Below are 13,500 nucleotides of genomic sequence, written 5' to 3' on the forward strand. Positions count from 1 at the left end.
AAAGCATCTCTTGTGATTGGACATGTAAACTGAGAGGAGGCCACAGGAAGTGATGCAAAAGAGGCCCCATTAAAAAGAGACCTCAGGCAGCTGGGCTCCATCTTCTGGTTTGTGAACAAGACTGGAAGGAGCTCTGCTGGTTCGTGATGGGGCATTCCACCTGGTGAGTGTAAGGAGAATCTTCCTGAACTTCTCTTAAGGAACTTTACTTTTAATAGAGACTTTGTGACTGAAGCTTTTGCTTCATTCGCCTCTGGGGCCACACACCCCCCCTCACCACCACCCCCTCTGGCCCTCTGAGTTTCCAGCCTTGGGTTAATTAGAACTACCTGGATTAACCTGGCCCTTTGAGTCTCCAGCTTTGGGATCAAGGCCAGATTTCCCTTGGCTGAGGGTTAATTAGATCTACCTGGATTAAGTAGGGGATCGGAGCAAATTACCTACTGTGTTAGATTCTTATTTCCTTATTTCTTCTTCCTCTTCTCATTTGTAAATAAATTTCCATAAAAGTCATTTTAACTTGAGGTTACTCTTTATTTGGGGTTTGATAATTGTTCAATTCCCTGGCGACCTAACCTTTTAATATATTCAACCCCCAACCCCCCCTTCCCCATTACATAAGCAAAGGGCTAGGAATGCAAAGACAAGAATTAAAGAGTATCTTCAAAGAAGCCAAATTCTATAGGGATGGGCAGCATGTGCACATGCACATTCACATAGACTTCTAAATACAAGGTAATGGGGTTGGGTTAATCTATGAGATCTGTGAAGGATTTTTGTAGAAGGTGTTATTTGTTCTTGTTTTTGTAAGAAAGTAGAAATTCTAGGAGCAGAGGTGAGGAAAGAGTCCATTTCTGGACTTAGCACTTAGATTATGCAAAGGTTTGTGAAGGGAAGTAATATAATACAAGGTGAGAAAATTTGGTTTGGACCATTTTGAGGGCTTTAAATGCCAAAAAGAATTTTTAGCTGCTTCAAGAAATACTAGGACTTACTGGAGTTAATTGAGCTTGGGAGTGGCAAGAGCCAACCTGTGGTTTTGGAATATATCTTCTTTCTTACATCCCCAAAGACTTTGTTAGAAGAATTTATTTCAGGTATATTTGGTGAAAAATTTTCTATTTAAAATATTTGACTCAAAATAATGTAATATCATAGTCTCCAAACAGTTCATTTTGGGTGCCCAAAAGAGCAATAGAAATTTGAACTGTGGGTGTAACTAGGCTAATATATATTACTAATAAAGAGCTGATCAGAAGAAACAGCATAAAGAATATCCTTAGGAAAGTATAGGGAACAAAAGGAAGTGAGCTAGTCACATATTAAGTTAAAGATTAACAATGGACTGACCAACCATGAGCTTCATTGTCACCTATGCAATTTCAAAACATCTAGGGGAATGGATCTCTCTCTCTCTCTCTCATTAAAAAAAACACAGTGTATGCTATTTTTATTTATGTTTTCATTCATTTTAATTACTACCTAGTTTGTGGTGTTAGTACAGATTTGTTTAGAATTTGGAGGATTCTGCAGATGGTTTGTGGAAGGATATGAACTACAAAAACTAAACAAGCTGAGAAGGTACGGATGGATTGCAATCTCCCCCATTCCAACATACATTAATGAGATGATAGATCCAAAGTGAAACCTGTTTCAAAAGTCCCATGAATAAGGACTAAGAATATTGTTATTGTATCTTTAAGAAGAAATGGAATTTTAGGGAGGCACAGTATATCTGTGATCTATGAAGAGTTTTTAAGGAGAAAGAGAGTTGAATTGTCATTCTAGAGAGACTATTAACTGTCCTGGCTAGTGAGAGACTGAAGGCAGAGATAAGAGACTGATGAACTGTCTTTTCTAAAAGACTGAGTGATTTAACAGTCAAGGATAATGAATCTGAACAGGCATTTCCTGAGGGAACTGTGGTTAACTCTTTTCTTGCAAAGAAATTTTATTAAGGGAATTCTTGAGAGACTATGACCATAATCCTTAGAGAGCTGAATGCCAGAATTGGGTTTACAGAGTTGACAGGTCAGCAAGTATACTTGGTCATTAAAAAAAAAAAGTAGAAACAAATTTTAAAAGTCAACTAAATAAATTAGAAATTCTGAAAATCAATTTAGTAAAATTGAAAACAAAAACATCTTTAAGTTGGTAAGTCAAACTAGGGGCTTTAGTAAAATTGGTAAACAGCTCATTTGATTTCTTTTTTAAAAAGAGAGAAGAAAACCAAATTGTTCATATTAAAAATGAAAAAGAATTGAAAACAATAGAAAAGGAAATAAAGAAAACTATCAGAAATTATTTTGCTCAATTATATGCTAACAAAATTGATTTAACTTGGAGGAAATGTATGAATATTGGTAAAAGAATATATAAAATACCCAACCTGAAAAAAAAGGATCATTTAAATAACTGAAGATGGAGAAAAGAAAATGAACAAGCCTATTAAAAGAACCAGTGGTTTCCTAAGCAGCTTCCTTAACCCGAACAAAGCTTCCTTCTTTCATGCAGTTTTTGATTGGTGCCAGCTTCCGTGACCCAGCTTCCAGGTCTGGATCAATAAAAGGACCTACTTTCATCCAGTTGATGCCTCTCAGATTTTGTTAATGTCTAAGACCACTTGCATTGCCATTTCTTGATAAATGACTGCCTATATGCATGTCCAGATAGAGATGAGGAGGGCCCTCCAGATTGACTAGATACCACTATATTCTTGCTGTGGTGTTGTTGTTGCTCAAGGGTGTCTGACTCTTCATGACCCCAAAGACTATACTGTCCATGGAGTTTTCTTGGCAAAGATACTAGAGTAGTTTGCCATTTCCTTCTCCAGTGGATTAAGTCAAATGAAGGTTAAACAACTTATCCAGGCTTAGGCAGCTAGTAAATATCTGAAGTCAAATTTGAATTTGTGTCTTCCTGACTCCAGACCCAGCACTCTATCCACTGAGCCACCCAGCACCTCCAGCACTGTGTTGTGTTGGGGCAATGTTAATTCCTCATTTGTTAAATGTTGAGACTCATGAAAGTCTCATTTTGTCCCACCATCAAACCCAAACAATGAGATTGCTGGCTTTTAAGTGAACCTATAACAGAGCCATAAATGAGCTTCAAAACAAAACCAAACCTCTAGGATGAGATGTGCTCATAAGTCAATTCAACTAAATATATAAAGAATAATTTCGTATGTGTTTGCAAAAACAAAACAGAAAATGCCTTTTCTAATCTCTATGATACAAATGTAGTCTTGACTCCTATAGCCTGGGGAAGCAAAGCTGAAGAGAAAAACAACAGATCAATATCCATAATAAACACTGATTAAAAACTTTAAATAAAACATTAGTAAATCATCTAAATCATATTAGAAAAATGATTCAAAATGAACTGGTAAAATTTCTACCTAGAAGGTATGGTTGTTTCTACATGAGGACATGCATATTAAATCATGTTGCCAGTATTAGTAACAAAAGCCACATCAATAGATATCAATAGGTACTGAAACATCTTTTGATAAAGTCTAATGCCCATTTCTCTTAACAAAAAAACTAGGAAACATAGAAATACATAGAACTTTTTCTTTTCTTTCTTTCTTCATTTTTAAATTTTTATTTCTTCAATATTTTTCCATGTAACATGATTCATTTTCTTTCCCTCCTTCTTCCCTTTCCCCTCCCAGAGCCAACAAGCAATTTCACTGGGTTGTACAAATGTTATCACTTGATGCTTATTTCCATATTATTCATTTTTGCAATAGGACAATCTTTTAAAAACAACCCCCCCCAAATCATATACCCATATAAAGTAGTATACGTCAAGTGATAAGACAAACATTTTTCTTCTGTATTTCTACTCCCACATGTGGATAAAGTCCCTCAGGATTGTCCTGGATCATTGCATTGCTACTGGTATTAAATAGATCTTTTCTTAATATAATAAGCAATATCTATCTAAAACCAAAAGTAGACATATATAATGAAGAAAAGTCAGACTTCTTAATAAAATCTGGGATAAAGCAATGATGGCCATTGTTGCTACTACTATTTTGCTTAGTACTAGAAATCCCAGGTGTAGCAAGATGACAAGAGAAACTGAGAGAATAAGTATAGTCAAAGGGGAAAATTTTTGTAGCTATCATGATTGTAGATATCAATGACCTCATCACAATGGGGTCCCTTCTTTCCCTGTCTCCTTCTCTTAGATCACTTCAATATCATCCTCCATTACTTACTCTTATCCTGAATATCCTTCTCATCATCATCTATTTTCTTCAGTCAATTGTCCTCACTGACATTTCTTCATTCATATTAACTTTCTATCTTTCCATGATTTATTCATAAAACTTAATTAGAAATTAATTGAATAATAGCTAGCATTTATAATATTCTTTACAGATATTCTCATTTACAGCAATGTGGAAGAACATGAAATAAATCCACATAAATCATCGATATTCCTATATATTATTAACAAAACCCAGCAGAGAAATAAAAGAGAAGTTAAATTCATAATAACTACAAAATATATAAAAAATGCCTGATTCTTATCTATACAAACAATGCCAGAAACTGAATAGATTAAACTATTTAAAAAACACTAAATGTAGAAATGAAGAAAAATCTTACTACTATTCATTACTCATGGGTAAGTCTAGTCAACATAATAAAAATGACAATACTACTGACATTAGTTAACTTAGGTAATTCCATATCAATCAGTTTAATAAAAGTCTATTTTCTAGAGCAAGGAAAAAATGACAATGAAATTCATCTGAAGGAATAATGGTCAATCTCAAGGGAAATAGTGAAAATAACGAGAAAAAAGGGGGCCTAGAATTGTCATATCTCAAAGTGCTACAAGGTAGTCATTGGTAAAAACATCATTAAAAGTAACTGGCTAAGGAGGCAACTGGGTGGCTCAGTGGATTGAGACCCAGGCTTTGAGACATGAGGTCCTGGGTTCAAATCTGGCCTCAGACACTTCCTAGCTGTGTGACCCTGGGCAAGTTGCTTAACCCCCTTACCTCTCTTCTGCCTTAGAACCAAGATCCAATATTGATTCTAAGACAGAAGGTAAGGTTTTAAAAAAAAATGTTGCTGGTTAAGAAATGGGTTGGTCACTGAAATAGATTAGGTATACAACATACAGAAGCAATCAAATACAGAAGCAAAATGTTTAATAAAACAAAAGATTCCAGTTATGGAGTAAGGACATAATTTGATTAAAAAAAAACCTACTGGAGAAAATTGGTAAATAATTTGGTAGAAATTAAGTGTACCTAAATTATTACTCTATATGCCAAAGTAAACTCAAAATAGATAAATGACTGAAAAATTGCTAACCTCCTTTTCCTTCCCAGTTTTTATGCCTCAGTGAATCAATTCAACTCACACAAAATCTCAAATCCCTTGTTCTCTTATTCTATCATCTCTCATGCTTTGCCAAACTCCAAGTCTGGATTACTCCCACCATCTACTTATATGGTGTGGAAGAAATCATGAAACCATGTTTGCTGGATCTCTTACAAAATGATGCTATCAAATCTCAACTGAATCCTTACTCCAACAAGGACATTTCCCTACTCCTCCTTAATTCTCTATTCCACTCTCCATAGAAATTGTTTTTCATTTTCTCTTCTTTCCTCAAGTTTTCTACATCATTCCTTTCCCTCAAATCCTGCTTCCTTCACTGATAAAAATCACTTCTCTTTTTCTTACATCCCTCCAATATCACCCTCCACTTTTACTCCTACCTTGAATTTCCTTCTACTCATCATCTATTTTTTTCAACCAATTGCCCCATCTTCATTTCCTCATTCATTTTAATTTTCTCTCTCTCCCTATCGACTGATTTTCTGCTAGGTTGAGAATTATATTTTTAATGTAACAGTATCTAATATAGGCCCATGCCAAAACAGCTGACAGTTTCATCCTTTCCCTGGCTTCAAGAAGCACAATTTTTTTTATACCTTTCCTGCTAAAGAATTCATGAGACCTCAGTATTTCCATGTCTGGAGTCCAATTTGCAGTATCAGAGAAGGAACTTCACCCAATCTTTTAAAGTTCATTTAAAGTTGAAAATGTCCAGACTTATGACACTCTCTCTCTCTCTCTCTCTCTCTCTCTCTCACTCACACACACACACACACACACACACACACACACACACACACTCTCTCTCACACAAAAAACCCAAAAGTGAAATGCTAAAGACTTCAAAGACATAGCAGGTGCTACTTATACAATGTCTTAATAAATTAAAGAACCAAATATTATATTTCACTAGTACTCAATTTTGGATATCTACAATGTAATCAGAGTCATACTAAAAGAACTAACAAACATTTATAATTTCTCTTTCTGGGGTTTAAGGACATTTCAATGTTTCCCTTTTCATAGTCATTTAAAACTCATGGATTAAGTGAAAAAGAAGGTTGGGGAGGGGCCCAACTCTGAGTACTTCCACAAAAGGACTCTCACTGTCTAATTCTGCCCTCAGTGTAGATGACCTCCTCCTTTCCTTTTCTCCTAGCAGCCAGGAGCCTGACTTTCTGCCAGTCTAACCACAATGCTGATTGCATCTTCCAAAGCTCTGAACACCATCAGTCCCAGATGTGATACAGCATCCCAAGGGAAGCCGGGGACAGGTAACTTGGACATCACCTCTGCAATGCCCTCTTAATTCTCATTCCCTTTCTTAAAGAGCAATTCCTGAAAAACGGGCAAAGTGGCCAAAGTCCCCTTGTGGACTGTGCACATATCCCCTCCACCAGCCTTCCTGGGTGGGCCCCATGCATCAACCTAGTGAATAGCCTGAAGACTGGCTCCCTACGACCCCCTGTTTGCCTGGACAGCGAGGCAGCGGAAATGAGTAATACAGCAATCGAATGGGCAGATATTTTTTTCAGGCATCTGTTCTGCATGTGTTCAGCAGACCCTCTTTGTCTGGGGCCCAGCAGAATGTACACAGACTGTGTTCTCCAGAGAGAGAAAAGGTCCAAAAGGAATCAGGGCAGAGACTAGCAAAGCAGAGAAAGGAGAGGTGAGAGTCTGTCATTCAATAGCCCTTGTACCATTCTTTACTAAGGTACAATAATATTTTCATGGTAATTATTTCAAGCAAGGTTAGCAACAACCCAGCAAAATAGAAAGAGAAGGTACCTCAATCCCCCATTTACAAAATAGCAAACTGAAGCTGAGAGATGCTAAGCCTTCCCAAAAATCTTTGTGCTATTTCATAACATGAACATTCTTTGCCTGTGTCCCAAGTCTGTCTTTCCAACCTCCCTTTTGTATCCAATACATTTGTATACATTTACAGTCTAAATTGCATGTAGTCCCAGGTCACAATATAGTGTCTAAATAATCAAATTACAATTCTGAGTTGCAGTTTTAAGGATATTGGTCACCAAGATCATCCATCTTTCATTCCTTGACTTTCTGGAATGGCTCAGTCAATTCAACAAATTTGTCTTCTGTATTTGTCCTCCTTCTTCAATGAGGAAGGCTTTTGCTTATAGCTATCCTACCTGCTAAGCCCTGCTCTGGCAAAGACATGCAGTCATCACTGAAAAATGCACTTCAAATGAGTTCCAGCACTGGCTGCTTCTCCAGAGATGCCAGGATATCACCCTTGCCAAACTTTTATGATGGAGTTGGCTCTCCCAGATAAAAGGAAAACAAAACACATTAGTCAAACTGCCAAAATCCATTCAAACACAAAACTGAAAATGGGATAAAAGCAATGATTGACCTCAGACTCTGAAGAGGCTCCTCAGACTTCAAAAGATCCCTGAAAGAAGACACAAATGAGCATGTTCTTCAAGAGACCTACCACCAGGCACTCCTCAGCAAGGTCACAGACAAGGCTAAGAAGAAGATCATGTACTGAAGGATAGTCTTTCCTTATGCCCTCACCTGGGAAGTTCGTTCTGTGACTATGGGAAGGATGCTAATGATCATTAGGAACTGAGAGCCAGGCCAAGATTTTGGGTAGTATTTCTATGTTTACTGAAAAAAATATGTAAAGTCTATGTAAAAAAATGAATACCATAGGGTCATAGGTTTAGAGGTATAAGAAAGCTTAAACCCCTCATTTTACAGACTTGAAGAAGTGAAATGACTTCACCACTATCATACATCTAGTAAGAATCTGAGACAGAATTTGAACCCAGGTCTTTCTGGCTCCAAGTCCAGTGACATATTCAACCTTTCCCACTACCTCTCAAAAACAACAATATCCATTGGTCTAGGACAACTTTAAATTCTAAAACTACAAATATCATTTAAAGATATCCTTTATCAACTGGGTTTTGGGAATTTGCCTTGAGGGACATCCCAGACTGACCTCACCTCTGGCTAAATAATAAACTTTAAAGTACATAAAGATCCCCGTTTAGGCGGGACTAGTCAAATCTTAAGGACCCTTTTTGTCTTAGAAGTTTCTCCCAATGTATCAAAGTCCTCTCCCTGGTAGCCCAGCCCTTGGCTGAAGTCTTTCTTTAGAATCCATTGGAAAGGATCAGCCCCTCCCTGATAATCTTGTCCTGGACTTCACATTTCCTTGTAACCACTGTAAAGCCAATTGATCATCCTTCCCTGTCTTTAGTTCCCCAGAAAGTATATAAGATCCCTACCTTCTATTATTCTTTGGAGAATCATCTTTGGTGATGATTCTCTCAGAGACTCTCCCCAGAGCCCCAGAGTTTTGACTCTGTGTAGTATTTAGCTCTGGGCTTTGTATGATGGGAATATTAAAGGCTTGACTCTTCCTGATTAAAGATTTGGTTTTGTCTTTTTCCAAGTTGGCACCTCCCTTCTCTTACATTTCTCTAGTTTTAAAGAGGCAGCCAGGTGGTGTAGTGGATAGAGAGCTGGGCTGAGAGCTATGTGACCTTGGGAAAGTCATTCTCTGCCTGCCTCCTTTTTCTTATCTGTAGAATGAGGATGTAGTATAAGTTGTTGTTAGGTTCCAATGAGATAAGATTGAGAATGATTTTGCAAAACTTAAAGTATTAGGTAAATGACAGCTATTGTTATTTAAATTTTACTGACAGACAGAATATGGAGGAGATCTTAATCCCCAAGCCTAGCACAACATCTGCCACCAGGAGACACTTAATGTGTGTTTGTTGATAATTCATTGATCCTCCAGCAAGTACCCTAACCAGAGCACTCCCTAGCAGAAGCTGGTATAAACAAGTTTTGAATGGGAGGAAAATCATTGTCTTAGAAGAAACAGAAGCTGAATAACATGACAATCACAATAATGACAGTAAAAAAAAAGTATGAATAACAATAACTAACATACTGTGTCTACTGTGTTCTAGACATTGTGCTAAATAAGAAGATATTCACTTGGAAATAATAAATGATAATAAAGAGAGGTAAGAGGTTTAATTAGAAGAGTGGCAGTGACCCCAAGATTAAATAGCAAAGGAAGGAAGGAAGGAAACAAGCATTTTTCAAGCATCTATTATAAGCTGTTCTTTGTGCTAAGTACTTTGCAAATATTTCATCCTACAGCAACTCTGTGAGGTAGGTGCCATTATTGTCCCCTTTATACAGTTGAGGAAACTGAGAGAGCTAGAGTTAGAGGTTAAGTGACTTCCCCAGGGTCACACAAATAAGTACCTGAGAATGGATTGGTACTCTAGTCTTCCTGACTTCAGACTCAGTGGTCTGACCTCTGCTAACTAGAGAACTCAGGTCAGAAGCAATAAAGGTGGTTGTAGAATTGGAAATTTGAGACCAGCCATGTTAAATTTCTTGCCCATAGTTAACACTTGCAGGAAGTGTCTGAGGCCAGATTTGAACTCAGGTTTCCCTGACTCCTGGCCTAGACCTTGATCCACTGGGCTAGCTATGGACCAACTAATTTAGTCCTGTGGCTATTTACCTGCCATTCCTCTCTTGCCAAGTGACTTTGTGCTTCTGTCTTATTTTCCCGATTATTCAATTTCTTTGCTTTGCTTTCTCTAGTTTCTCTTTGAAGCCCTTATTGGTTATATATTTCAGGCTCATCTCACTGACCATGTTAATCTAGACATGACTATTGAACTAATATTCAGAATTACTAATCGTTTAGGCAGAACTAAATAACAGATCATTGGCTTTTCCCAAAAAAAGAAGGAAACTAGATGAGTCAGTAGCATCTGTTTGCCATTTAAGGAGCAATGATATGAATTTGAAGGTGATAAGGAATGAGACCACCCAGCAAAGGATAGGGAAAGAAGAGATGAGAAGTGGCATTTGGTAATACTCCCTATTGAGGAGTACTGAGGTCATGGATAGTTGACCAGACAAAAATTGAGCTCATCTTTCCAGGGTACGTGCCCCCAAAAATGATAAAGTAAATTCCACAATTTGTTAAACTTAATGACTAGTGTGTATTTCTGGGGATTTTGTGTGGTACTGCCAAAAGGAATCTCAAGAGCATGATTAAATCTCATGAAGTTAGGCAAGAAAACCAAAAACCCTAGGGGCACAGATGGTATTTTGATCTCTGTTGCCAGTGGAAGGCTAAAACTTCAGGAATGGAAAGGCACATTTAAGGAATCCATAGATTATTGAAAAGATGGTGACTGAGTATAAAATTCAAACTTCTGGACCCTGACTCAAAATGTAGGAATAGGGATAGGAATAGGTAGATGTCTCAGTGGATTAAGAGCCCGGCCTAAAAACAAGAGATCCTAGGTTCAAATTTGGCCTCATATCCAGTCAGTCACCAGATCCTTTGGGTTTCAACTCAACATATTCCTCTCATTTGTTCCATACTCCCAATTTCCCACTAGTCTACTTCATTAGCCTCCCAAACTCCCCCTCCCATTTGTCCTTCATAATGCAAGGATAATTTTCCTAATAATCAGGTCATATATTCCCTGTTTCAAAAATCTTCAGCCCCTCTCAATTTCCTACCCAGTGAAGTTTAAACTCTAATATTCAAAAGCTTCCATATTATGCTTCAGATTATTTTCCTTCATGCATTGTGTGCTCCAACCAAGCAGGAGGACCCTTTCTTCCTTGACCAGCAAGTCTATAACTCTCCTCAATTTCTTGGTGCCTAAAATTTCAGCCAATTATTTTCACTGTCAGATCTCCCATAGCACTGTTTTAAAAATCTTGGGAGCAGCCAGGTGACTCAATGGATTGAGAGCCAGGCCTGGAGAGGGGAAGTCCTGGGATCAAGTATGACTATCTTTGCTATGTGACCCTGGGCAAGTCACTTAGCCCCCATAGCCCAACCCTTATCATTCTTATTGATTCTAAGATGAAAGGAAGGGTTTTTATTTTATTTTTTTAGTGGTTTTATCCAATTTTTTAAAATTTTTATTTTGAATATTTTCCCATTGTTACATATTTCATTTCTTTCCCTCTCCACTAAGCCTCCCTAACCCGCCTTAGTCAACACACAATTCCACTGGGTTTTACATGTGTCATTGATCAAGATCTAATTCCATATTATTGATAGTTGGACTAGTTATCATTTAGTGTCTACATCCCCAGTAATATCCCCGTCAGTCCATGTGTTCAAGCAGTTGTTTTCCTTTGAGCACGGTAGTGTTCAATCACCAGCAGATATCATGGTTTGTTCAGTCATTCCCCAGGTGAAGGAGGTTCTCTCATTTTCCAGTTTTTTGCCACCACAAAAAGCCGTGGCTACAGATATTTTGTACAAGTCTTTTTCAGAAAAGAAGGGTTTTCACAAAATATTTTAATGTATTTTTCACGTGATACAGGTTTATTCCCAGCTCAATAAACTTCTTTCTTCCTGAATCAAATATTAAAAAAAAAAAAAAAAGAAAGAAAGAAAAGAAAAGATGGTGACTGAGTATAAAATTTAGATTTTTGGACCCTGACTCAAAATGTAGGAATGGGGATAGGAGTAGGTAGGTGTCTCAGTGGATTAAGAGCCAGGCCTAGAAACAAGAGATCCTAGGTTCAAATTTGGCTTCATAACATTTCTAGCTATGTGACCCTGGCCGAGTCAGTTAACCCCAAATTGCCTTGCAACTAATACACAGAATTGATTTTAAGATGGAAGGTGAGAATTTTTTTTAATGTAGGAATGAGTGTGATTCACATAGCTCTAGTGTAACCCATTACCTTCAAAGAATTAAGGTATCCCACAGTAAATGATCATTTCTACCTAACTGTTGTGAAAAAATTCCATCCAGCACTTACTTCATCTCTCAATAATTGTAACATACTTCTTGCCTCTTACTCCAATCTAATCTTTACTTCGTGACCAAGTAAAGCTCCTGAAACAAAGCTTTTTATTATATTACCCCACCCTTTTATTCCCAATCAAATATAGATAATGACCGAATATTAGCTCTCTGACCAAAGACAAAACTTCTGAGTTTGACATTCTATCAATTGGTTCTACTTTATCTGTTCAGCTCAATCTATTTCTTATTATCCGTTAACTTGCTCTTTTTGCTCTCGCCAATACAGTTTCTTGACTATAGTTTACCTATCTCTTGCTTCTTCAAGTGTTGGGTAGAGACTGACCATTTTAGGTTGGGTGAGTCCACCAACTGGAAAATCCTGCTTAAGATTCCTCTTCCAAGAGACTCTCTGACTAACCCCACCCAAACAAAAGCCTTTAAAAAAATTTTTAATTTTCTCAGCATGCATTTATATAGTCTGGGACATATTATCACACACTTGTTTGAGGACTGTCTCAAAATTATTCTTGAATTGTTTCATGTGTCTATGTAACTTGTCTTTGCAATCATATTCCTCCAGAACCATCATCTCACAACTTCCCTATGTGTAATCACATTTTACACAATTATATAATGTATAATTAATTTTGATTAATGAATGAATAAATGATATTTGATGACCCTTAAATTAGACCCTTGTCTTTGCTCTTCTTTTTCCCCCCTAGTAAACTGCATATCGACCTCAATATGAATTATCGGGTTTTTTTTTTTTGTTTTTTTTTAATGATGGTACTAAGAAAGTAAATTCTAGAGTTCTCAGGAAAGGGGATTTGTAGACCTTTATAATTTTTTTTTTTTTTAAAAAAAGATTCATCAAATTTGGTGCTCAGGATTGAAAACTGGGATTACAAGTAGAGCATTTCCTTGACAGAGAGAACTGAAGCTTCCCTCCTCACTGTATCCCCCACTCCCTTTACTTACTTTAGAAGTAAATGCCAATGAATGGGCACACAAAGGAAATCTCTATTTCTGGATTTTCTGGAAGTGATTACAGACTCAGGTCATATTGAGAGGTGTTAAGAAAAAAGAGGGAGACTGTCCAACTTTCACCTTACATTTCTGATGAACTGTTAAAAAGTGATGGTTAAAAAAAGGACATGAGGAAGGAATGATACAGGGGAATGAAATGCAGGATACCCCCCCCCCAAATGCTTAAAGTGGTAAGTAATGCAAAGTAACACTTCATCATCCTCTATTTCACTCATGGGTTTCTCCCTCCTGTATGGTTATCAATGTCTGATGAAGAGCTAGCCGCGGAGATTTATAAGAATTCA

This window comes from Gracilinanus agilis, chromosome 6 (genome assembly GCF_016433145.1).
Source record: "Gracilinanus agilis isolate LMUSP501 chromosome 6, AgileGrace, whole genome shotgun sequence".
Classification (NCBI taxonomy): Eukaryota; Metazoa; Chordata; class Mammalia; order Didelphimorphia; family Didelphidae; genus Gracilinanus; species Gracilinanus agilis.